The sequence below is a fragment of the Sceloporus undulatus genome, chromosome 11 (genome assembly GCF_019175285.1).
Source record: "Sceloporus undulatus isolate JIND9_A2432 ecotype Alabama chromosome 11, SceUnd_v1.1, whole genome shotgun sequence".
Classification (NCBI taxonomy): domain Eukaryota; kingdom Metazoa; phylum Chordata; class Lepidosauria; order Squamata; family Phrynosomatidae; genus Sceloporus; species Sceloporus undulatus.
This window is the reverse complement of record NC_056532.1, coordinates 5,309,767-5,337,116: the sequence shown is the minus strand read 5'-3', so window position 1 is coordinate 5,337,116 and position 27,350 is coordinate 5,309,767. Positions and strand designations below refer to the sequence as shown.

The 27,350-nt window shown below is 43.9% G+C and overlaps 1 protein-coding gene and 2 long non-coding RNA genes across 3 annotated transcripts in view; all 3 read right to left on the bottom strand.

Annotated features, from left to right (window-relative positions):
• Positions 1-27,350, bottom strand: part of RPS6KB1 (ribosomal protein S6 kinase B1) — a 152,713-nt gene that overhangs the window by 51,183 nt on the left and 74,180 nt on the right. The window lies entirely within an intron of this gene.
• On the bottom strand, positions 14,212-20,229 carry LOC121917075. Its single transcript, XR_006100952.1, has 3 exons — positions 19,535-20,229; positions 16,524-16,688; positions 14,212-14,576 (listed from the first exon to the last, which is right to left on the bottom strand). It is a non-coding gene; the product is annotated as an uncharacterized LOC121917075 (long non-coding RNA).
• Positions 23,780-27,350, bottom strand: part of LOC121917074 — a 4,680-nt gene continuing 1,109 nt past the window's right edge. Inside the window, exons 2-4 of the long non-coding RNA XR_006100951.1 lie at positions 26,081-26,232; positions 25,112-25,229; positions 23,780-24,401 (exon numbers count right to left, since the gene is read on the bottom strand). This is a non-coding gene — a long non-coding RNA (uncharacterized LOC121917074). The remainder of the gene's footprint in view (positions 24,402-25,111; positions 25,230-26,080; positions 26,233-27,350) is intronic.

Sequence of the window (27,350 nt, the reverse complement as noted above, 5' to 3'; positions counted from 1 at the left end):
CCATTGCCCGAAATTGCATGTGGTAGTCTATCACGCAATAACGTTAAGCCCCACGATTGCGTCCGGAGTGACTTCCCATTGCCCGAAATTGCATGTGGTAGTCTATCACAGAATAAAATTAAGCCCCGTGATTGAATTCGGACTGACTTCCCATTGCCCGAAATTGCATGTGGTAGTCTATCACAGAATAAAATTAAGCCCCGTGATTGAATTCGGACTGACTTCCCATTGCCCGAAATTGCATGTGGTAGTCTATCACGCAATAACGTTAAGCCCCACGATTGCGTCCGGAGTGATTTCCCATTGCCCGAAATTGCATGTGGTAGTCTATCACAGAATAACGTTAAGCCCCATGATTGCGTCCGGAGTGACTTCCCATTGCCTGAAATTGCGTGTGGTAGTCTATCACGCAATAACGTTAAACACCATGGTTGCGTTCAGATTGCCATTAGATTATACTTCCAATTCCCCTTGTCTGATAAACTCCTTAGCCGTGTCCGTTTCAACTTTTGTAACCCACCATGGCTTCAGTTGTGATAGGGATATCTGCACATGCATTCCTTACATGTGCAGGTGTCCTTTTTCGGGTGTTGTGGCATTTCCTTATTCTCTAGTTTAATACACATTTACTGGGGTTAGGGGTGAAGGACCCCCGTGAAGGTGGAAAAACCGCAAATACAAAAACACTATTCTTTTTACCTAAGAGAATACCTCCCTTGGGATCTCCAGGTCCTCCAATGCAACTCTGTGGTCAGCAACCTGCCAAAGGTTGATCATAGCATCACGCTGGAGGACCTACAAATGCCTAGAGAAGTGCTTTCTCGAGGAACGTCTAGGTTCCCCAGTACAACTCTATGGTCAACGTTTGGGAAAGTTGCACCGGAGGACAGGGACATAGCCAGGATTTTAGAGAAGGGGGGTCCAGACTAAGTGCCACCATTATAATGAGGCTTGGGCACGGCGGCACAGCAGCACACACCATTCATTTTTCTAATGGAAGGGGGGGTCCGGACCCCAAGAACCCCCCCCCCTTGGCTACGTCCCTGCGGAGGACCCAGTAAGTCCTATAGAGAGAACGTATTAATCAAAACCCGCAAATAATCGAAGCCGCAAAGGTCAAAGCTGCAAATGTGGGGGGCCAACTGTGAAATTTTAATTGTAAATTTTGTACATTTTTAATTGTATTGTGTTTTTCTAGACTGATTTGGGTCCCAGTCTTGGGAGGAAAGTGGGCTATAAATAAATATAATAATAATAATAATAATAATAATAATAATAACAACAACAACAACAACAACAATAATATAATAGTGGTCAAAGCCCCCCACCCACCTAACTGTAAAGCCCTTGAAACTAAGCCTATGCTTCATACCCAGCAGACAGGATGAGAGAAGTATCTGACCACATCCCCATAGCCAGGCACAAAATGAGGGCATCATTTCTTAAACAGAGGCTAGATAGCCATCTGTCGGGGATGCTTTGATTGAGAGTTTCTGCATGGCAGGAGGTTGGACTGGATGGCCCTTGGGGTCTCTTCCAACTCTACAATTCTATGATTCTATGGTACTGAGATCCTCCAAAGGTCTTGGTGCCGCTACGATCATTGAGCATTTGGCTATGAGGAGGTAGCTAGTAGTCATCCTATATTGTATTCAGGATCCTATTACATACTTCAGCTGGGTCCTGCACCCGGGAAAATCTCTGGGTCAGGTTGTTGGTGCCAGGATATATACAAAGGTGTAGCGATAAATGCTATCAAGTACAGACCTTCACTGTGTTAGTCCTCATCCCATAGGAACTGCCACGACTGGCGTCTGGACTTCCAAATTTATCACTGTAGAGATGCAGGCAACTGTCAACCAGGAGCGAATCTTCTGCAAAGCTAATGGGTCTTGCCTGCTTAAATACTTTGGGACACAAAAGGGGACAAAACTGGGGAAACACACACATGCGTACACACAGCCGCACCAGGAACTGTGGCTAAATTTGGAGAGAGCTGGGAAGTCCAAGGAACAGGTTGACCACAGACAATGTCATAGTCCCTGCTATTAAAAAGGTCTTAGACACCTAAAGGAATGGGAGAAGGGAAAGAAAATGGATCTGGCTGGTGCTGGATGCCAAAGAACGCTGTGGGATCTTGACCTCTAGCAGCTAATTGCATTCATTAATTAAGCGGTGTGTAAAGAAGAAGCACTTTCTCTTGTCTTGTCCCTAATCTTCTACTAATCAATTTCAATCCCAAGATACCATGGTCAGAGAAGAAAGGAGGAAAAATGGAACTCTCTCCCGTTTCTCGGCGCCATGCCTATACTTTACAACCCTCCGAAGGCATTAAGCAAGCCAACTAGGCCCCTTAAAAAGGGGTTACCTTAATCGACGCACTGTTTGCAGTGTATTTACCGTGGAACGGGAGTGCTGCGCGCATGAACAGGCCAAGGTACAGGAAAGGTATTTACGTGCCGAGTGTTCCTCTGGACGGCTGGCTGCAATCCTAGCAGGTGTATCTAAAGAGCTGGTACAGCGCACACACAAGATAACAGCGTGCGACGTAAGCGCATGAACTCCCAGGCAGATAAACAACTGCATTCACGACCGATAATGTCCTTTAGAAAGGCTACTCCCTATGCAAGCTTTCAAGGCTTCGCTTGCCCCGAGAAGTGCGACAAAGACGTCTGTGTAACTCGAAAGTGTGCATATAACAACAACGCACCCATAATTATTTTGGGGTATTTATGGAGACCGATAGTTTTTATGCAAGGGTTCGCTGACACCTGGGAATTATTTCAAGGGTTCTCCCAAGGTAAAAAGATTGAGAAGGGATGGTTTAGACAAAGACGGATCCTGGAACAGAGGACAGGGAAGTCTGGCGGTGCCCTAAACCTTTACTAGGATTGAAATGATCTGGCAAAATTGCGCCAATAAGACTCCAATATAGTTGAGCCTCCTCAGGCATCATCAATCAGAAGTGAACTAAGTGATCAAGTGCTAACAAATATTAAGACACTGACTGTCACTGAACCTTTCTAAGAATCATAAAGGCTGCCTCCAATCTGTCCTATGCACATTTACTTGGGAGTAAGCTATGCTGAACAAATGGAGAGTGCTTCTAAGCAGACACCGCACATGTAAGAATCTCCATATCTAAACATATTTGAATGATAATGGATGGGAAAATTAAGATTTGCCCTCCACTTGCACGTACATGGAGGTAAATAAATGTACACTTATCCTTCCATATTTGCAACTTTGATATTTGCGGGTTTGATTATTCACAGATTTGATTCATATGTTCTCTCTAGGAATATTTAGGTCCTCCAGTGCAACTCTATGGTCAACATGAACCAAAAGTTGCACCGAAAGACCTAGAGATTCCTAGAGAGAATACTCTACTAGGCATTTGTAGCTCCTCCAGTGCAGCTCTATGGTCAATGTTAAGTAAAAGTTGCACCGAAAGACCCAGAGATTCCTAGAGAGAATACTCTACAAGGCATTTGTAGCTCCTCCAGTGCAACTCTTTGACCAGTGTCTGTCAGATGTTGACCACAGAGTTGCACCGGAGGACCTAGAAATTCCTAAAGAGGTGTCCGCTCAGGTAAAAACATTGCGTTATTTGTGGATTTTCCATATTCACAGGGTCTTGTACCCCTAACCCTAGTAAATAAGGAGGGACAAGTGTAATAACAACCTCCCTGTCACTACTGAGTCCCCCCCCCCCAACACACACACCTTAAAAAAAGTTACAGAGTCCCTATAGACAAATATCGCAATTCTACAATCCACATTCCCTGCTTGGCCATGAAACTCACTGGGTGACATTGGGAAAATCACACTCTCTCAGCCTCAGGGGAAAGCAAATCTGAACAAATCCTGCCAAGAAATCCCCCCGACACATTCGCCTTAGAGTTGCCGTAAGTCAGAAATGACTTCAAGCACACAACAAGCCACTGACTTGTGCCAGAAAACTCCTTTGGTCCACTTTGTCACAGCTTTGACATCCACAACGGAACACAAAGCAACACTTGGGACCATGAGGGGTCCCTCCTCCATCACTTACATTTAGGGGGGCTCACCCATAACTGTACATGTAACACCCCATAACAGTATATGTAACTAAAACCAGTTAAACTACAAAGGGAGTAAAAGGATATACTTAAGTTATAGTGTTGTTACTGGGCAAAGACATTAATTTCAAGGGATTCGTTTCAACCTCCGAATATCTCTCTCTCACACACATTACTGCAGTTTGATGCCCCTTCAACCACCATGGCTGCATTGCATGCAATCGTGGGATCTGTAGTTGGCAAGAGTATTTAGCATCCCCTGCTAGGGAGCTCTAGTCCACCCACCCCTGAAATACAGTCCCCCAAGTACTTGCATTTAATAATCTCTCTTCTCGGGGTACCATGCAAACTAGAGTTTCAGTTCCTGTGGCAATGATCAATGAAAGAAAGATAACAGATCCTTCTCTCCTGGTGGGAAGAAAAAGGGAGATCAAGCCCATATGCCAGCATAGTCCTTATCCCAACGTTAGATGGCATTTATTTGTTTTAAAGACCTCAAATTAAAGGCCCGGCCCTCCTCGCAAGCGTGTTGGTGTGTTTGCTGCAGTACATGACAGGGAAAATGAAAATATTAATGTTTGAGGTGCAGCAGATGGCCTGTAGGAAGAGAAAGCAGACTGGCAGACAATACACTTGACTCCACAAGCCTGGAATGTCTTTGGCAAGTCAAATGTTCCAGCAGCAGAAGCAGCAGGGGAGGAGGAAAAGTCAGCATTGGCATCTCGGGTCTGTAATACGAAGGCAACTATTCCCTCGTCCCCTTTCCTACTCCATCTCCGTTTCGGTTCTGAAGGGCTAAGGCAACGCCGGGAGAAATCTGCAGAGTTGTGCCGCCTTGAGTCCCTATGTTGGGGGAAAGTCGGGATATAAGAAAATACATTACTATAAGAAAATACAATACTAGTATTACTAATAATGAAACTGGCTAAAGATGATGGTGGCTTAAACCAAAATCTGTGGCTGATCAACTTATTAGAACGAAGCACCCTTTTAAAAGAGCGCATCGCACATAAATAGAATGAACGATCTTGAGACGCTAGCTTTAGAAACCAATGAAGTCGAACTGTAGCCCAGGGTTCATCTGCACTGCAGCAATAATGCACTTTGACACCGCTTTTAAGTGATGTGGCACCATCCTAACGATCGTGGAGTTTGTAGTTTTGCAAGGTGTTTGGTCTTCTCTGCCAAAAAGAGCACAGGTGCCTCACAAAACTTCAAATCCCAGGACTCTGTAGGATGGGGCCATGGATGCACCTCTTTTTGGCAGAGAAGACTAAAGACCTTACAAAACTACAAACCTCAGGATCCATAGGATGGGGCTACGGCGCTTAAAAGCGGTGTCAAACTGCATTACTTCTCCTGCGTAGATGCACCCCTCCAGTCTTTCTAGTCTAAGTAACCTACTTCCCGCACAACGTTCCCTTTAACATTTCCCAGAGGATAAAAACAACATGGTTACAAGATTAACTTTCCAAATGATTAAATGAGATAGCTCCCACCATCCGCCATCCCATTTAAAACAGACACACAACCCGATCATCAGAATTATAACAAAGGAACATTTTGAGCCACGAAATGAAGCATGTTTATTTTAAATGCGGGAGCAAAACAGGCAGAAAAGGGTTGTTTCCAGTACTGACGCTGCAGCCTTTTAGTAAGGTTGCCAAGTCTACCTTATTATAAGGGAAGTCCTTTATTTGAGGGCTGGAAAGTTAGTCCTGGCAGGCCTCCCTTATTATATGGGATTTCCCAGATGTGTGGGTCGGAAAGCTTTTCCTTCTATACAGACTCCACGACAGCCGAAAGATCCTGGTTTTGGTATGTGTGAGGACTTCATAAAGACAGAAATGCATGCTAGTATAGGCAAATCCTATTGATTCAGTGGGTCTACTCTAGACAGGAGCAACAGTCAGGGTTAGTTAGGATTTAGGCCAATATATTTCTTTATATCCAACCTTTTCTCACTTAGAGACTCAAGTCGGCTTCTTGTTTTTATTTTGTGACTCCAAGACATTTTTGATTTATGTTGAACCTATCACGGGGTTTTCTATGGCTGGGAGTATGTAACTCATCTAAGGTCATAAGTGGGTTTCCATGGCCGAGCGGGGAATTCAATTCTTAACCCTAATCTCCGAAGTCATACAAACAAAAACCCATAGGATCAACACAATATACTTGTTGGAGGCTTTCGAAGCTCCATCGGCTTCTTCATCAGGCAAGATGAAGAAGAAGCCCATGGAGCTTCGAAAGCTTGCAACAAATTGTGCATTTCGTCTGGCCAATAAAAGATTTGTATTTGTATTTGTTAAACGGCCAACACAGCTACCCCTGAATGTCTCCAGAGTCATAGTCCAACTCTTGAACCAATACACCATGCTAGCTCTTCTCAGTGTGCTTACAACAGTTACAACAACCATAGTTCAAAGTTCGCAGCAATCATACATTTGAAACCAGTAAAACCAACTAAAGCAACAAATAAAAGTCCGGCACATTATGCCAGAGAGCCAGCAATGTTTCGAGCATTGGACTATGACTCTAGGGACCAGGGTTCGATTCCCAGCTCAGCCATGAAACCCACTGGGTGACCCTGGGCAGGTTACATGCTCTCAGCCTCAGGGGAAGGCCATGCCAAACCTCCTCTGAGCCAATCTTGCCAAGAAAACCCCATGAGAGGTTTGCCTTAGGGTTGCCATAAGTCAGAAAAGGCTTGAAGGCACACAGCAACTTCATGCAAGGCCTGTTTCCCCTGGAAAATCAATTCTCAAAGGCCTGCTGAAATAAAAAATGGTTTTACCTGCTTGCAGAAAGACAGTTTAAGGAGGTAAAAGCCTATCCTCTTCAAGACGTGAGAACCTGGGAGCAACAACTTGGTCAATCTTGTAGCCATGGATTTCGACAGTTCCTCGTCGCTGTCTTGAAAACCTAGAAACACTAAGTCCTACACCTGTGAGTAAGCTCTGTGGAACCTGATGTGACTTATTTCCAAGCAGACATACAAATAATTTTATCAAATGCTGCAATTTATTTTTTTAAAATGACACAGGTTGATCACACATAATATAGAGAAGTGAATGCCAACACAGCAATTGAGCAGTTTAGTTAAATGTCCAGGCCTCTGCCTTCTTCTATAACAGAAATGAATGCTGCAAACCAACAAGGTGACAGTTTTACGGACAGCCATGGAATATGAGATGTACAAAAACGTTTGTGGAAAAACTCAAAATCAAAGGCTCAAAAGACATTAAGCATCGTCTTCCAGATCAAGTCCAATCGTTGTTACAATCTTGAGTCTATGGAGTCTATGGATCCAGAAATGTTCTGTTCTTCTCCTCTTTCTTTTTGCAGTGGTCTTATACACCACTGTTGGAGGGAAGAGTCTAAAAATGGTTAAAATAGCTCCTATCCCACTCTTTCCTTTACGGAGAGTTTTCAAGAAGAGTCGCCAGGGGCCATAACCTGCATTCAGAAGTGCTGTTTCTTGTAGTATAACATTGTATTTGTACAGGACTGGCTGCACAAGGACCAGAGGAGCTGAAATAGGAGAGCAAAGAATCCAGCCAGGAATCCAGGGGAGCAGCTGCCAGTCAGTGTCAGTGTCAGTGTTGACCATACTAAGCTATTCTACTAGCAAAACAGGAAGACGGCTTACCATGGTTCCTGGAGCAGCGTCAGGATAAACCCTTCCAGGAGACCTAAGAACAAACCTCTTTGGATATAAGGTAAAGCAAGTATTAAGGCAAAAATAGACAAGACGTCCAATGCCTCCTGATCAGACTACCGTAATGTACTCTATGTGCCACTAACCTTTAAAAAGTCTCAGACGTCCTCTCCGCAATATTCAGCCCAAAAAGACAATGACCATCCCATGTAGTTCAGCCCTGAGATCTCCTGACCGGTCGAAATTTCCCTGCGTACGGTAAACTCTGCAATGCTATACATCAAAATAAATGTTGAAAGCGTGGCAGTATATTACGTGTTTCTGCTATTTCGGCACTTACCGCGACGTTGTAAAAGGCATCCCCCCATGGCTTGCTTGTACAAATGTTCCTGCCACCGATATTCAAGGCTATCGCAACCTTAATTTTTTTATCCAGAGTTTCCAGTGACATATCCTTGCCCTTCTTTGCTTGCTTGGCTTGCCAAAGATTTCTTTACAACCTGGAAAAAATGATTTGGAACAGTAATCTGCACAAAAATGGGAAGGCTTTTGGCATTCCAACTGCTTTGGACTGCAACTCCCAAAATCTCTGACTAACTGGCCTCGATGAATGGGGCTTCTGGGAGATGAAGTCCAGGTTCTCTGGAAGACCCCAAGACTCTTCATCATAGCAGCAGACAATCAATACAAAGTACAAAGAATATGCACAATACAACAACTAAGTTCCAAAATCAAGGGTAAGACAATAGTAATGTACACTCAAGTCCATTGACTTGGACTCAAGTCCCAGTCAAGTCGCTTAAATGATTTGACTTGGACTTGACTTGGACATGAATGATGTACTCACTTGACAAGACTCAACTCACAACTTGTATATTTTTAGCGACTGACTTGCTGCCCTAACTTCATCCAGAAATATTACAGAACAAAAAAATGGTTTTCCTCCCTTAAACACTTCCATCTTACTGTTTTTGGTCTACTGACACATGAGTAAAACTATACTTTGTGATAAAGGAAGACCTCACCTTCTGTAGACCTCCGCCTCAAACCCACTGTCTAATGTGCTTGCTGTTCTCCTCCAAGAAACACTTCCGACATTTGCCATTTCATATAAGGGACCCCAGTTTACTATGCCATTGTATTTAATAGGACTTGAGCATCCATGGATTTTGGGATCCATGGGTGGCGATGGTGGTCTTGGAACCAAACCAAGGGCCTTCTGTACAATATCCATAAGACCCAGCAAGCAAGGATTATGGGATTATACTCAAAAGCACCTGAAGGGTAGTTGCCACTTTCCTGTCTTCCAACCACAAATGTGTGCCATGAGAAACACATGAAATTAAATGTGCTTGTGAGGCTAAAACTATCACCCACAGAGGAGGCAACCATATGTGACCCATAGATTTCCCCTTGCCCGCCTCTGGTTTGACTGAAAGCTGTGTGGTTATTTGCTTTTTTAAATACATCTCTAGTTTTATTTTCTTAACTTTTCAACGTGCTGCTCAAGGGAATCTTGGCTTTGGTTCACTGGAGTGTTTCAGTGCTTCTTCCACTAAGTGTGGCAATGCCTCCCCATCTATTCACTCTGTACCTTGCCTTCTAAAAAACTTGCTCCAGACATTTGGAAAGCCCTGTGGAGCAGTTTTTGGTGCCCTGAGGGCTGTTGCTAAAAGGGAACTAAGGGCTCAAACAGATAAAGCTGCTTTGGGTAACTTTGGGTAACACAGGCCAAAATAAAGCTGCTTCAGGTCACTTTGTAGATATGCTGTTTAAATGCTGCATGTGTCCTAAGAGGCCAGAAGCCGCACCAAAGCAACGCTCCAGTCCTAAAGACTGGAGCGCAGCTTTGGCACAGCTTCTGGTCTCTTAAGATGCATGCGTCATTTAAACAGCATATCTACAAAGTGACCTGAAGCAGCTTTATTTTGGCCTGTGTGTTCGGGCCCTAGGTCCCAATTTCCCTAGTGTTGAAAACAACACCGAGGAGGCCAACAATGATGAAAATGTCACCCACATCCCTAGAAGGCAATGGAAACCATTTGGGTGCCCAGCATTGATTTTTAGCCGCCTTCCAAAGTTTTCTTAGAGGGCAGTCAAGCTCCGTAACCTGACAGTTGCCCACTTCTGCATACATTAGTACCCTCACCCCAAATTCAGCATGGTTGATTTAAAAGCAAAATGAATTCCCAATGACAAGCGATAGACCCTTTTCTGACAAGCGGCGCTCAGTCTTAACACTTGATAAGGCCTGATGAGATTACAATCAACTTAACACTTGAGCCTCAATATTGTTATGCTTAGATTGGTTGCTCCAGCGTGGAATGAAAAGATTCCTTTCCTGAAATAAAAATGTTCGCCGCAATTGTTTTTCCAGCTCAACCGCATGCAAGCGCAGCTATCTTGCCTGCGATCATAGTAACCCATGGTTTATGATGCTGCTTCCTCAGAAAGGAGGAGTTTTTACAGACCTCCCCAGTAAGTATTGAACATGCTGATGAATGCTGAGCCGTTGTCGCATGCAGTTTTGCGGTAATAATTAAACGGTTTAATTTGAAGGGGGGAAAAGAGAAAAGAAGAAAGCAAACAAACAGGAGTCATAATAGCCAACGTCGGCCCTCTACGGACCGGCAATAATTTAAGTGCCAAAGCACGAAGATTGGCTATTAGTACAGTTCAAAGACTCCCGACAAGATGCCAGAAGCTGCGCACTTGAAGCCTCCTTTAGTACCCCCTAAAGTGCCATCTGCAAAAAGAAATCAGACTCTCACATCCTAAGTAGCCTAGATTTTCTCGGTTGCAAAAGCCAGCCCTGGGCACCCTTGAGCCCAATAAGGGGCTGTGCGTGTTTTTATTGACTCGACACTGTTCTCACCCATGTCATTTAGTTCTTACATAATGAAGCATTTTCAAAATAGTGCGCCCTCCTCTCCTTCCTCTGGTTTTGGATGGTTAACCAGGCGATGAGACAAAAATAGCTAAATGATTATCATCATCAATGATGATTATTAATTAAGATCCTACCTCAGTCTACGTTTCATAACTTTACAAACCCTCAGCTCTGTCACAGAAATACAACAAAATTGTTAGCAAGCTGCGAAGATGTGCATCTGGCAAGAGTGCTCCAATGCACATGAGATACTTGTGATGCACATCAGGGATTTCCAATTGGCATTGGGCCCTTCCAGTGTGCATCAGGTAGTTCGGATGAGTGTGAAGCACTCTTCTTGTGCTCTGGCTCTTCTTAACTGGTGTTCGGATGTGCATCTAGGAACAACCACATACACATCAATGTGTATTTGGACTAGCACTGCCCAATGGCTGGTTGTATGTTGCAAAGATACAGCAGCCCCTGAGTGATTATGGATACTGAGAAACATCACTGGTAATAGGTAGCATAGAATCATAGAATCATAGAGTTGGAAGAGACCACAAGGGCCATCCAGTCCAACCCCTTGCCTAGTCGTGAGAGCTTGGAAAAGTTGCTTTCTCCCCCAACTCCAAAGCCTACAACCACGGCAGCTGGGGAATTCTGGGAGCCGCAGTGCCGAAAGTAACTTTTCCAAATACTGGGTCTCCACTAAGGCATGAAAAACCATCGCTGCTTACTTTGGACTTCTCACCAACCTGACCTTCCCCACAGGCTTGCTGGCAGGGAGCCATGCGCATCACCATCTTGAACTAATGGGAGGAAAGGCTGGGTATAAATGCAAACAATGAATGAATAAATAATTGGGGACAAAAACCACAGCGAAAGGGGGCAATGTGTCAGTTTCGCAAAGAAAGGTGATCCTCACTAAAACATACCCAGACTGTCTTCCTTCTGCACAATGGCATGCATTTCCATAGTGCAAAATAAAATGTCTCTCGCACCAAGTAAATAAATCATAAAGGCTAACACAAATCCAGCAACAAAGGAAGAAAACTGCAATATCGCAGTCACAATAATCCATTTGTGCCTCCGACGGCACCGGGAGGAGGTCATGTACAAAAGGCAAGCGAGGGGGGGGAAAAGAACAAGCCAATCGTGTAAAGGAGCATTCCACATCTTGACATACGGATCCTGCAAATGCCAACTGCAGGATTACATCATAGTGAGAAAAGGACAAAAGAAAAGAAATTTTGCTCTGCCAGCTCTTTAAGGAGCCGGTGCTACGAGAGGCTCGCCCATGCATACATGCGCAAACACAAACACATGAGTGTGGCAAGGTTTTAAGGACCTTTACATGCAAGGAGGTTCACTGGCCGACAAGGTCGAGGGGTACAACACCTGGACCAAGTCGCTTGGCCACAAGCAAAACAGACCCCACTGTATAGCTATCAAACTAAATCCATGTACCATATATACTTGCCTATAAGTCGACATCATGTATAACTCGAGGACAAGTTTGGGAGCCAAAATCATGGATTTTGATATGACCCTTGGATAGGTCAAGGGTAAAACTTAGGGGCATCTAGCAAAGGATCTAAAGCAGCGGTTCTCAACTTGTGGGTCGCAACGTCTTTAGGGGTCGGACAACCGTTTCACAGGGGTCATCTAAGACCATCGGAAAACACCTATTTCCAATGGTCTTAGGAACTGAGACGAAAATCGTTTTGTGGTTGGGGGTCACCACAACATGAGGCACTGTATTAAATTTGGAAGGTTGAGAACCACTGGTCTAAAGGATGAAGCAAAGCAAGGCAAAGTCAAAGTACTTACAAAATCCCAGCAGATATAACTCTTTGTACTTACTCTTAAGGCTGAATGGATGAGAGAGTAGAGAGGGTCAGTGCTTCCAGGACGGATTATACTCTTGCTTTTCACCAGAGGATGGTTCCTTCTTTTAAATAAGAGTTAAGATACGGTACTTATATTGGACCATGGATAAGTCGACTCAGATTTTTTGGGGTCAACTTTTGGACCTAAATTTCTAGACTTATACATGAGTACTTTTGCAAAAAGCAACTTTTGGGAAGAGGTGACCTGAAAGGCTCCAAAGCATCCACTAGGCCACTTTTAGACCCATGAATGGCGTTTCTAGAACATGGCCACACCGACCCCAAAAAACCCACACAAAACTAAGGATGTTGGCCATGAAATACTTCAATTTCACATTAAAAACGCTCTAATTCGGAAGTGTTTTTTCATTCAGTACTTACAGCACTTGGCACCCCCTGAAACAACGGCGCGCTGTGCACCCCACTTCTCCCGTAGCTTCTGCCAAAGAGAGCAAAATGAGAGTCAAAATATGTCACGTCGGTCCCTTCTTTTGAAGTTTTGCTATGAATGCACCCTCTCCCCGTCCCCAAATATTGCATATGCCGAATTGGAGTTTAATTAGATGGTAACCGTAGGGGCTTTTGTGCTTATGAGGTAATAAATACTCCTCAAGCTAATAAACTCTGCAGCAGTACGAGTGGTTATTAATCTCCTGAATACACACACACATATATATATACACAGAGAGAGAGAGGAGGAAAGGAGGGAGGGAGACCTCAAGTTATTACTGTTGTATCAAGATGTCTATTGATTAACTAATTTGGACAAAACACTGGAGGAATTTGCCTCAGTCCAGCTGAACAGATCACACCCAGAGAGATGGGTTTGGAGAACACAATCCTAGAGGTCTCCATTTGGAGAAGGAGTAAGGGATAATGAATAGTGTTAAGATTGAGATTTAGGCTATCTAGGTTAAAGTCTCAACTCGGTTATGGCACTGGTTGGCATTGTCTCTCTCCGCTTGATCTACCTCATGGGACTGTTGTAAAGAGCGAGAGGAAGGCAGTCTATTATTATTATTATTATTATTATTATTATTATTATTATTATTATTATTTTCCAGTGATGGCAAACCTATGGCATGCGGGCCAGAGGTGGCACTCAGAGCCCTCTCTGTGGGCATACATGCCAACGCCCCAGCACAGAGTCTGCCAGAGTTTGTTACTAGAAAGCCAGAGGGACATGGCACTTTGCAATTAATAAGTGGGTTTTGGGTTGCAGTTTGGGCACTCGGCCTCTAAAAGGTTCACCATCACTGTTATATTCTATACGCTTTGGGAGACAGTTGTCGTTGTGTGCCTTCAAGTCGCTTCCAACTCATGGCAACCTTAAGGTGACTCTATCAGAGGGTTCTCTTGGCAAGTTTCTTCAGAAGGGGGTTGCCACTGCCATCCTCTGAGGCTGAGAGAGTGTAACTTGGCCAACCTCACCCAGTGGGATTCTATGGCCAGGATTCGAACCCTGGTCTCCCAGTAGCATAGTCCAACATTCAAACCACTACATCACACTGGAGGATAGGAGAGATCTAAATGCCAGTCACAGCATTTGACAGTAACTGGTCATAAAAGGCAAGTTGCTTGCAATTAATTCCTTTCCCCAAGAACTAAGGTGTTAAAAGTAACTGTATGGTTATGAATTCAAAGATATAGCCAAGTCAGTTTATTGAATCAGCATGTATAGAGATGTTGTAGCACCTCTGAGACTCACTGAAATGAAGAAGTTGGCAGCATGCGCGTTCTTAGACTTAAGTCTACTTCCTTAGATGCATTTGGTGGAACAGAAACCAGGCACAGACATATATTTGCCATAGGTATGTGAGGATGTCAATTCAAATTACAAATCCTTTCTGCATGGACATGAAGTTGCAGGTTAGGAGTGACATCCTGTTGCTTGCATTTGTTGACAAAGAGGATACAGACATATATATGCCATTGGTATGTGAGGATGTCAAGTTCAACTTTCTTGAAGAGGTTGATGGATTTCCACTCCATTCGACTAAATGTGGGGCTTTCCATAGTGGCAGAGTTCAAAGATATAGCCATGTTTGTCTGTAGAGTCAGTCCGGAGAGAGATCTTGTAGCACCTTTGAGACTCACTGAAAGAAAGCAATTGTAATGGTTATGACTTAATAAGGCATAGAGCCAAGCTTTGCTGAAGACCCTCTTGCGCCTTCTCTCATCCCCGACTCCGGACTCTATTGCTTGCGCCGTCCTAACTGTTCCAAAGGTTCTTTGCCTAGCCTAGCATGTCAAGGATTTAGAAAGTAACTATTTCCGACTGTCAGGATTTATATCCCAAACAGCTGTGCCAAGAAGTCACGGGAATCAAACGGCCGTTTGGAGAGCACCATCATCTATTAACTTCTCCTCGGGTAGTTTCGATTTCAGCAGCTTTGCAAATAACCACAGAGTGCCAGAGCATCATGTTCAAATCTTCTATTTGTCTCCCCGAAGTTCAAAAATCATGCGTTGCATTTTAGAAAATATCTGCACCAAGCGTGGTACGTTTTTGGTAAACGTTGCTCCTGTAAATGTTTGAATTCTGTGTGCAATGCTGCCTTGTATCCGAGACTCTTCCCTGATATTTGCTCCGTTGCTCTGTGTCCTAGTCTCTGGAGCAGCAGAAAACAAGCTTGCTCTGTCCTCAATGTAACACTCCTCCAAATTTTTGACCAGGGCTATTATATCACCTCTTAACTGTCTCTCCTCCAGGCTAAACATACTCAGATCCCTAAGTCTTTCCGCATAAGGCATGGTTTCCAGGCCCTTCACCATTTTGGTGGCCCTCCTGATGGGTTTTGCCTGTCAATGAAAAGGGACGCCTTGGTTCTGGTGGAGGGCCGCAGCAGCTATGGGTTGGAGACATCATTGTGCGATAAGTATCACCAAAGCCGCTCTTTTCGAGGTGTAATCGCACTTTAAAAGCCACATATAGCCTAAGAGGAAGGCAAAGGCAAACATCCTCCGAATGGATCTGGGCAAGAAAACTCCCATGGGTCCCACGACTTTTGGGTTGCCATAAGTCACTTGAAGGCGCATCGCTTCATTTCTGCTGTTCCAGAGATAAGAACACCAGCGAATGGACTCAAGCTACAAGAAAAGAGGTGCCAGCTAAGCATTGGGAAGAATATACTGACTGTAAGTGGAATAGATGGCCCAGAAAGTGGTGGACGCTACTTCTCCAAAGTAGCGTTTGGATGGACATCTTTTGGCGGTGTTGGAAAGTAGGCTGATTACAGCCATTTGTAGAAGTTACAGCATTCTCTTCTTTAAAACAGAGAAGCGCGCATAGCGCATATATATATATATTCTCCTCCAAAAGAAAATGATCTGACTTCACCGTCTAAAATCCTCAGGAGGAATGCTATTCATAGAGCTTGCGCAGATGGCTTTACCATCCAGATAAAATCAAACTTAAAAAGAAAAATGCCTGTATCTTTGGGGAATGAATGTTTTTTAAGTTTGGGGATAACTGCGTTAGGATGGCTAACTTTATTCCCTCCTGCCTGAAATGTATTCCTCTTTAGCAAAAGGCGAATTACCAAATAAAATGGGCATTTTGCTTCTCTCTGCCGCCCGCGTTTCGCAGGCCTTGGCTAATATGGAAGGCAGCAGTCATCAAATTTATTCAAGTTTCTCTTGTCAACAATATCATTAACCAAATCCCTCAAATTCAAAGTTAATAAAAGCATCTGGGTTTTCTAGCACAGCAAGACCGGCTTGCATATTTAAACCACATACATAGATGAATTTGCATCGGACCAAATTTGCATATTAATGAAGGACTAATTGCTCTTTCAGTCAGTTGCATGCATATGAATTTACTACTCTTTGTATGATTTTTGAATGCTTGAAATGATCCAGATTTTTTTTTTTAAGGCATCAACTTTTTCTTTTTCAAAGCTTCATAAATATTTGTGGGAAGAGACTATTTTTAAAAGCTTACATTTACGTCTCAACGGAGAACTACAGTTTGGATACTATTTGGCCATTTCTTTTGGGGATATTTAACCTAATGATCCAATGAATTATAAAATGTTTACCTCTAACTGATGCCATGTATACACAGAATACTTGAACTCGTGTAGAATAGCCACCAGCCATCATTATAGGTGCATCTACACTATGGAAATAACGCAGTCTGATACCACTTTAAACTGCCATGGCTCCATCCTGAAAAAACCTGCGATTTGCAGCTTCCTGGGTCTCTGAAAGAGAAGGATAAAGACCTTGTAAAACTACACATCCCAAGTTTGTCTTCTACAGTACCTATATACCAAACGAAAGGGCTGATTTCAGTATTTCGCTGTAAAACAAAAATTAACATATTGTCTGCATTTGTAAGTTACACGCTTCTGTCCGTTTGATGGATTCACACACCAAAATACAGGATCCTTTGGCATCTTGTTCAGTTTACATAAGGGAGAAAAGTGTTCCCAAACTTCAAATAGGGGATATTCCTTATAAGGGACACCTGCTAGCCCAAATAAGGGGCATCCTTGACAATAAGGGATACTTTGCAACCCTATTCTAAGCTCAGCAATCAGGATATACCGGTGATGGCGAACCTATGGCACGTGTGCCAGAGGTGGCACTCAGAGCCCTCTCTGTGGGCACATGTGCCATCTCCCCAGCACAGGATTTGCCAGAGTTTAGAATCATAGAATCATAGAGTTGGAAGAGACCACTAGGGCCATCCAGTCCAACCCCCTGCCATGCAGGAAATCACAATCAAAGCATCCAGCCTCTGTTTGAAGACCTCTAAGGAAGGAGACTCCACTACACTTTGAGGGAGTCTGTTCCACTGTCAGACAGCCCTTACTGTCAGGAAGTTCCTCCTAATGTTGAGGTGGAATCTCTTTTCCTGGAGCTTGCATCCATTGTTCTGGATCCTGTTCTCTGGAGCAGCAGAAAACAAGCTTGCTCCCTCCTCAATATGACATCCCTTCAAATATTTAAACAGGGCTATCATATCACTTCTTAACCTTCTTTTCTCCAAGCTAAACATATCCAGCTCCCTAAGGCGTTCGTCATGGGGCATGGTTTCCAGACCCTCCTTTGGACACACTCCAGTTTCTCAATGTCCTAGAAAGTTGCAATAAATAAGTGAGTTTTGGGTTGCGGTTTGGGCACTCCGCCTCTAAAAGGTTCACCATCACTGGGACATACCAATACTGTAATATACTAATACAGAGAATATAGAGATTGCTGTTACTTTGGCCCACTTGGCCATACCTTACCCCCGTGGTTCTCAAACTGTGGGATGGAAGCCCTAGACAGGACACAAGAGTTGTTCAATGGGGGTGCAAACCTTGGAGGCCTTGAACCCCCCAAAAAAACTGTCCTGGAGGGGAAGAGAAAAGCAAGGAAGCTTACAGACTCTGCCTGGAGGATGGGGAGGAAGAGAGCTATTCCCTTAACATGTAAAAATAAAATACATGAATATGTGAACACAGACATTGAACAAACCAGCAATTTTTATTCATATACTTCATTGAGCAGGAGAGCACAATAGTCTGCATGTAGATGTAAAGGGGGTCACAAGGGTCCAAAAGTCTTAGAACCACTGAAACAAATGTAAGTCTGGACCATCTGAGCCTTGAACAGTCGCTTTTGGTATTCCTAAAGCCATTTCCCCAAGTGCACAAAATAATGTGTAAATCTTATTGTTCCCCTTGCACTACACCTTGCATGTCAACCCTGCACTATTATCCCCAATGCCCCAGGCGGGTGAAGATGGGAGATGCTCTGAGCAAACAAATAATGGCTTGCTTAGCCCAGCACATTCAAATGTGCCAGCCGCCAAAGACGTTGGACTACAGCTCCCATTGCCCCCAGCCAAAACGGCCACTGACACGATGATGGCTGGAGATGACAGCACTGTAATGTAACAACACCAAGTTGGGGATGGTTACCATAAAGCCAATCAAGTGAATTCCCTGATGCCTGTGGTTTCATCACAGATGCATAATAATAATAATAATAATAATAATAATAATAATAATAATAATAGGTTTTATTTATATACCGCCCAATCACAGTTTACAATAGAGGGGATAACAGACAGTTCCCTGCCCACAGGCTTACAATCTAAAAGACATGACACGAAAGGAGAAGGGAATGGTGAGGGGGGGGAGGGAATCAGGTCCAGCATTCTTCTCTCCCTCTGAGGCCTGGACCAAGGCAGATGGACCGGAGGGAGGGCTCTTCTTCTTCAGGCTAGCCCCTGATGGAACTGTATGTATGGACCCACTATCCTCCATCTCCCTCACAAATATTCTGAAGGCATGGCATGTAAGAGTCTGATCACCTTGGTTGCCCAAGGCAAGCAACAGCATTTGCAATGCCCACCCCCCGTCCCCCATGGTTCCTCCTGAATTTTTCTCTTTCATCCGGGAGGTAATTTCATCTCTAGAAAGAAAGTAACGGATCTGCTCTGGCTATATTTGGCATTTTGTGTGATGGGAAATGGCAAAATGAACAGCAAATATGGCCTTTTCCCTACCAAGACAGCTTATTGCTAACATGCAAATGGCATGATAGTCCATCTAGTCCTTTGGCACTGCACCGGGTTCTCCCCTTATACCTTGCCTTGTGATATATTGATATCAGAGTTCACGCATGTGGGAATAATAATAATAATTACTAATATTATATTTGTATCCTGCTCTTTTTCCAGAACTGGGACTCAGAACTGGGAACATATGGTCCTTTGGGTAGCCTGGGCTGGATTGGGCTTTATAGGTCATAACTAGACTGGCAGCCATCACAGCTGCTGTAATAAGGGAATCTCCTGCTCCCTATAACCAGCTCCAGATCTGACCCCACCATACACTTGGATAAAACTATAAAATTGGCTTCAATCTATTTTTTTTAACCTAATGCTCCATCTAGATTTAATCTCCTATCAACCTGTTCTGTTAATCTTATGAAATGTATCTCCAAACTCTGATTTTGTGTCTCTGTGTGTATTAACTCATGGACCACAGAGCTACTTTTTTACAGTGCTATATAAATAAAGCTTAATAATAATAATTTTGCTTTTTAACCTCACCTGTCAAAGAGTGGAAGAACCATCCATCGCAGTTGCGATAGTGCATTAAGCTGAAAGACCTGACCAGAACGTGGCATGACTTCACCCGGACTCTGCCAACTTGGGTCTGGAATGGAAATAGCATCCAAACTGTATACCTGGACTAGCAACACGGTGTGGTTGTCAAGACAGGGATGCAAAACCTACACACACACACACACACACACAAAAGTCACAAGATGTTTAGACACAAACAAAGCAAAGATCAGGTACTAAATCCAAGGAACAGTTCCAAAGGCTGAGAGCAACGACACACAAGAACCTGCTTCGTGAATGCAACCTCCCAAGCGTTTGTTGGTGCTTCTTCTGTAACATTCCTTATGGGAACGATGTATACGTCTTGTCTCAAAAGAGTGAACCAACACAAAATTTTAGAGCATGTTCATGGACAAATTTTTCAGCCACAGGTCGATTGCAACTTTGCACCGGACTTTCCACACAAGAATAAAAGCAAATAGTGCATTAAGCTCGAGGACCTGACCAGAACGTGGCATGACTTCACCCGGACTTTGCCAATTTGGGTCTGGAATGGAAATAGCATCCAAACTGTATACCTGGACTAGCAACACGGTGTGATTGTCAAGACAGGGATGCAAAACCTACACACACACAAAAAAAGTGCATTTTAATTCAATGTCTGGTGCATATTTATTTGCTTACCAATTTAGTCTTTCGTACCTTGAGGAATAATAATAATAATAATAATAATAATAGATGATAATGATGATGATGTATTTTATTATTATTATTATTTTATATATATATTTTAAAATCAGTTGAAAGATTCTGGGTTATGTGTTGGTTATATCACAGGCACTTGCCAGTCAACAACTCACACTCACACATACCTTGAATATTAGCCAACCTACTACTAGCCAGTCAGCATTTCCACATCTGGCGCTAGCCAATTGCCTCTTCCACAGCTGGTTTCCAAATCTGCAGAATACATGTCCCCCCCCCCCCCAGAAGCAACCCTCTGGAGAGGAATAGGTCCATTGGAACTGAACAAGAAGATGCCACTTCTGCAGCAACCCTCACTGCTTCTAAGGATACGACATTTGTCTTTACTCCAGTTCTGAGATGCTTCGTCGGCTGCTAAGGCTTGTCTTATATAGAGACTATAAATCCCAGGATAACAGAAATCAAATTAACAATTAAAACAACAACAATAGGGCACTGATAACACATAATCAGATCAGCTTGAATTACAAGGTACTAAAACTATGGCCAGGTTATAATGTGCTTTTTAAAAATTTCTATATTTGGAAGGGGGGAAAAAGGAGACTGATAATAATGTCCCCCAGAGCAATGAAACGCACAAAGAGATACTCTCCTGCCACCTCTTTAAATCATTAGTCCTGAGCTTAAATCTGGTACAAGGCAACTGATGAGCAATCTCATTCCCCCTTCAAAGCAGGGAGCAGCTCTCAGCAGTTTGCATTTCTTCACGCAGCAGATGTTTGGCTGTTTCAGGAGCGTCGTAAATAGCCCACGCCATCTAATACCTTTCAGAATGCTGATCTCAGTTAACTGTCGTTTCGCAAACTAGGTTTTTTTTCCCTGGAAGGTGGGCCAGGGAGTTTGTCCAGCGGGATCGTTTCTTTAAGGACAGGAGGAAATTTTTTAAACACGGACCTTGGAAAGGACCCTCTGAGGGGCCGATGACGAATGACAGAATCTGGGGATGCTTCAGGGATGTCATGGACAGAGAAAAAGGAGAACTGGCGGAGCTGGACTAAGCCATGCTAAGGCCTGAAACAATGCCAAGTTTAGGAGACTTATAGCACTGACTCTCTCCAATATGTAAAATGGGAAATTTGGGCCTGTTACAGACTGCCCAAATAAAGCTGCTTCGGGTCTCTTTGGAGGTATGCTATTTAAATGACGCATGGGTCCTATGAGTCCGGAGGTTGCGCCAAAGCCACACTCCATTCCTAAGCACTGGAGTGCAGCTTTGGTGCAGCTTCCGGATTCTTAGGATGCATGCATCATTTAAACAGCATACCTCCAAAGAGACCTGAAGCAGCTTTATTTTGGCAGCCTGTAACAGGCCTTAATGTTTGTATGTTGCTGCTTTTTATTTTGAAGTTGCTATTAACATGATAGGGCCTAAATACCTTGGAGGCACCATATCTTGTTTGACAGTAGTAGTTAAGCAGGGTCAGGCCTAGTTACGACTTGGACAAGGGATGACCAAGAAATACTAGGCTGTTATTCAGAGGAAAGCAATGGCAAACTACATGCCTAAGGGAAGCCTACTGAAATTCATGAGGCCGCCATAAGATGAAGGCACCTTGTTGTTTTGTACCTTCAAATCGTTTCCGACTTAGGCCGATCCTAAGTCAAATCTATCATGGGTTTTTCCTGACAAGATTGGTTCAGAGGAGGTTTGCCGTTGGCTTCCTCTGCGGTTGAGAGAGCATGACTTGCCTATGATCACTGAATGGGTTTCCATGCCTGAGTGAGGATTTGGTCTCCCAGAGTCTTCTCCAGCACTTAAAGCACTATGCAACTCTTGAAAGAACCTATGCACAAAACAGCAGACTTTAAGCTGTAGTTGACTTAGCCTGTGTGTAAATCTATGACTGAAAACAGTTTATATGGCTGACAAAGAAGAAAAGAGAATCAAGCAGCAGCAGACTTTTCCACATCCAAAGAGAATGCATGGGGCTCTGTAGAAAATCCTAGCAAGTGTTGGCCCTGAATACTCCCCAGTTTCAATGTTGGACTCCCCACTTCATCCCCTGCACCCCAGAACATGCCACGACAGAGTTTGCAAAGTCAGTGCTTGGTTATCAGGATGCTTTCCTGCTCCGAAATCCTCTTTGGGGAGGAGAAAGATCTGCTAAAGAAGAGAGAGCGGAATGAGGAAAAGAAGGAAACCCAAAGCAGTGAGCCATTAAAGCATCCTGATCCAAAACTCTTGGGCACGGCTAAATAAAAATGGAAAGCAGTCATCCAGTTAATATAATTAGTGGGATAATTAGAGTAATTTAAGTGTCCCCTTCCCAGCAGAAGTGCACAGAAAAGGAAGAGCGAGCAGATTAGATGTGTGCCGCCTTCTTCCTTGCTTTTGGCTGACACCTTCCATAGTCCGTATTTTCCTTTTCCTTTTCTACATTTATAACCAAATAACTTTATCAAGTACAAGCCAATGCAGTGAGCGCTGGCCTATGACTGGAGACCAGGGTTTGAATCCCCGCTTGGCCATGAAAACCTATTGAACGATCTTGGGCAAGTCATAGTCTCTCAGCCTCAGAGGATGGCAATGGCAAACCCCCTCTGAAGAAACTTGCCAAGAAAACCCTACAATAGGGTTTCATATGATTTATTTATGGTTACATTACATGTATTTTATTATACATATTTTATACATAGTCTATTATGTATTCAGCCATATTTTTCCGATGAACTTATCTTAGTTAAAATGCCTTATTGGTTTGCAATACACTTACAGAACTCTGAACAAGGCAAAGGCTCAAAATCATACTTTACTAGCAACCAAGCTCTGATTGAATCTACATTTAAACTATTCCTTTTGTTTGGCCATTGTGCTGAAATAAAGGGGGGGAAACCCTTCAACATTTGCATTGTGTCCTCAAGCAGCCCATTGCCTAACACATTTGCTGTCCTTTTTCCCTCTGAAAAACAAATGCATCCCGAGCTCCGGGGTCAAGCTTTGTCTTTCTAGGAAGAAATAACTTTAGAAGGATCCAGTTTACAGCGAAGACAGGCTGCCAAGTAGACCAATTTCTCAAAAGGGAATAGCAAACGTGGTGTTACTCAATATGCTTCTTAGTCCTGCTCTAAACGGAGGGTGCTTTGGAATTCCTCCTAGACAGAAATGTAAGACATGTCCTGGAAAAGAAGAACGTCTAGCCATCCTGGGCTGAACATCTTGTCCTTTTTGCAAAATATCTTGGGCCACTCCTGAAGGAAAGTTGGAGATGTAGATCAGATCCTATTGGTCTGTTACAGACTGCCAAAATAAAGCTGCTTCGGGTCTCTTTGGAGGTATGCTGTTTAAATGACGCATGGGTCCTAAGAGTCCGGAGGTCGCACCAAAGCCACACTCCATTCCTAAGCACTGGAGTGCAGCTTTTGGTGCAGCTTCCAGATTCTTAGGATGCATGCATCATTTAAACAGCATACCTCCAAAGAGACCCCAAGCAGCTTTATTTTGGCAGTCTGTAACAGGCCATTGACATCCCTCCCAGCCCTTCTTGTTCTCTGTAAATGTAGCTGTAACCCTCACATTAGCTATGGAGGAATGGATTTTCCTGCTGTCCCATTGCAGGGGGGTACTGCCCAGCATAGGCCATTAAGATCCATTAGCTTTACAAAAGCCTCGCTCCTGATAAGAGATTAAAAAATGGTTAAACCTGGTCTCTAGATATGAACGAACGCAGCTGTTTGCATTTCGGAGAAGTGGCACCGGGGGAACTATCACGGCAAGTGCTTACACTTTAACATTTACCACCACACCTCATGTATATGGGGCTTGTTTTACGATTTTATGGTGGCGCAGTAAGCCACTTTGGGGTCTTACACCAATGAGAAGTGGTACAAGAATCATTCCAGTGAATAACAACAGCGACATATAAACAGTAGTCACCCACGCCACAATATTCTGTTGTGCGTCCCACTTTCTATTAACAGACAGACTTGCGGTAAGAGTCGAATAAGAAGGAATGGCAGGATGGCGGTTCAGGAAAGATGGGTTGAAGAGAGGCGGCTCCGTCTTCCAGCAGACCGGCATGTAGTCGTTGCTGAAAGCCTCCCACGTTTCGTTGTCCTTCAGCATTAAAGACGCGGGTCACGCAGCTTCCTACAGGCGTCAGCAAAGGAGGAAAACTATTATTTGTTTGTTTCAAATGTCTAAATGGTTTCTCGGTCTCTGGAAATCAATGGGTCTGCGAGCGCAAGGGAAAGGTGCACTGAATATTGTTAACGTCCTAGCATTTTGTGCCTTGGTTATTTCTCTCCTTTTTCAAAACAAAAAGAATAACAACAACCACCACAACAAAAAACACCCCGCCGCTGTGTTCCAGACTGATGGTTTCAATTATTTCTTTCACCCAACAGCCTTGAAAAAGAATGCTTCTCTTCTTGATCAGTAAACTGGATGATGACTCCCCTCTATCACAAATTCCCTAGCTGGGCACCTTGTTTATGTGTCTGAGTTAAAACTGCATTTGCCATCTGCCAGCCCAAATTGCCTACAACGATCCGACGACTTCAGCATCCAATGGCAAAATGCAATGTAGAGCCGCAGGTCTGCGTTCTCCCCCTCCATTCCTGCACCCAAGTCTCCCTTTACATCGGGACGAAAACTACAAACTCCACAAACCCCTAGCCGGCATGGCAAACGGCACATTTGCCAGTTCGCCCCAGGTCCTGAGGTCTGCAGGCCAAAAACTGACCTGTCTCCTGGTAATATCATGACTTCTTATGCATTATATACCAACCGGTGTTGAACACAGCTTGACAAAAAGGGAGAGAAAACGTATTTCCCTGTTTGGAAATTAAGACACAAACCTTAGCTGAAAGGGCTGTTCCCAGATCAAGGAGATGGAGTAAGGAACATTTACTCATTACTTGCTTCTAGTCGGAAGATAGATGCAGAGTAGAGCAGAGGGCGAGCCCTGGCACCACACTGAATAGAAGAGAAGGAGAAAGGTAACTAAGTGAATACACAGACCCCTGGAAATTCTTTGCAAGCTTTCTCAAGAAACCATTGACGCCTTGCAAACTGTAACAAGCTGCTAGGCGTCACCTACGCACTGCAGGATTAATGCAGTTTGACGCTGCTTGAACTGCCATGGCTCAATGCTACGGAATTTTGTTTTGAGAGCTATTTGGCCTTCTTTGTCCGAGAGCTCTGGCGCCACAGCAAACTACAAATCCCAGAATCCCACAGGATGGAGCCATGGCAGTTAAAGTGGTGTCAAACTGCATTAATTCTGCAGCGTGGAGGCAGTCTACTAGCTGCACACAGTCCTCCCCTTTTGTCCAAAGCTAAGTCCCTCAAAACTGGAATAGCTGCACCCTCGTCTCGCAAATGGATATGATCCATGACCTTACGTTTTCATGGGTCATATCCAGGTGGGATGCATGCCCTAACCCTAAATCCTAACCCTGACCCTGACAATGACCCTAAACCCTAACCCTAAACCTTAACCCTAAACCCTAACCCTGACCCTAAACCCTAAACCGTAACCCTAAACCCTAACCCTAACCCTAACACTAACCCTGAAGATGCCAGCCACAGATGCTGGCGAAACGTCAGGAATAAACTCTTCTTAGAACATGGCCACATAGCCTGAAAAACCCACAAGAACTATTAAATTCAATTGTTGGCCCCACAGAACCCAGAACGAGGTGCGCAGGTTTAATTCAGGGATGGCGAATGTTTAGCTCTCCAGGTGTGCTGGACTGCAGTTCCCATGTGTTTTCTAGCCAGCGCAGCCCATGCAAAAGGTCCAGCGCCGCAAACTGCTCACCCACCATTTTCTTTCTTGATAGGGCCCCAGAGATAAACTTGCTAATTTCTTCCTTGCTCCAAAACTTTCCCGTCCTCTCCATTTATAGCAGGCAGTACCGCAGCGACAATTCCCTCTCCCGCCAATCTGTTTGGCTCACAGACGCCAGGGCTGACACTGAGAAAAAGATAGAAAAGGAGGGAGGGGGGTTCAAATCTTGCGCAGCTGCCAACTTAGCATTCGAAACTCCCAAGCTGCATGGTTTTCCCCATATGCTACGTAAAAGCGCGGCTTGGCTTCCCGTGCCAAAGCTGCCGCATTTTGGAGAACAAACCATCTCTTCCCCCCACCGCCCCAGCCTTCTCCTTGCTTAATGTTTTCATTTATATACAAAACAGACCCCTCATCCCGCTCGACGTAAATGTAAAATAATTTACAGTAAATAATAATCATCATCATCATAATTTTTACATGCAGTATTGATTTTGGCATTTCCAAACCCGTGAAAGTCGACCGGGGGTGTGTGCGTGTTGTAAATCCGCACATAAATTGGCCAAATGAAACGCACAAATGACAGAAGAGAAATTGGTCACGGGAGGGTTGTATGTGTCAGCGGTGTGCTATTTAGCTAGTTAGATGAGAAATATATCAAGAGACGCCCCGTAAATTGTAAAACCAGTCATAAATACAACAAACACGTGGCAAGAGATGGGTTTCATCTTGGCCTGGGAAGAGAGCAAGGAACCTAGAGAGAGATTCCTGCTTGCAAGATCATAAGCCTGCCTGCCTGCCTGTCTATCCATCTGTCTGCCTATCTATCTGTCTATCTATCTATCTATCTATCTATCTATCTGCATCTCAAAAAATGGAAGAGATGTGATATAGTTGGTTCAGTGGTGGACTAGGACTCTGGGAGACTAGGAACTTTATCACCCAAGCCGACTGTCCCATCACAATCATGCTAATTTAAGAATGGAAGCATACTGGTTTGGCATTTTGCAATATTAATATTAATATTAATATTAATAATACATTCATCCCTCCATATTTGCAACTTTGATATTTGCGGATCTAATTATTCATGGATTTGATTAATATGTTTTCTCTAGGAATATCTAGGTCCTCCAGTGCAACTCTACGGTCAACTTTAACTAAAAGATGCACTGAAAGACGTAGAGATTCCTAGAGAGAATACTCTACTAGGCCTTTGTAGCTCCTCCAGTGCAGTTCGATGATCAAACGTTGACCACAGAGTTGCGCTGGAGGACCTAGAGGTTCCTAGAGAGAACACTCTA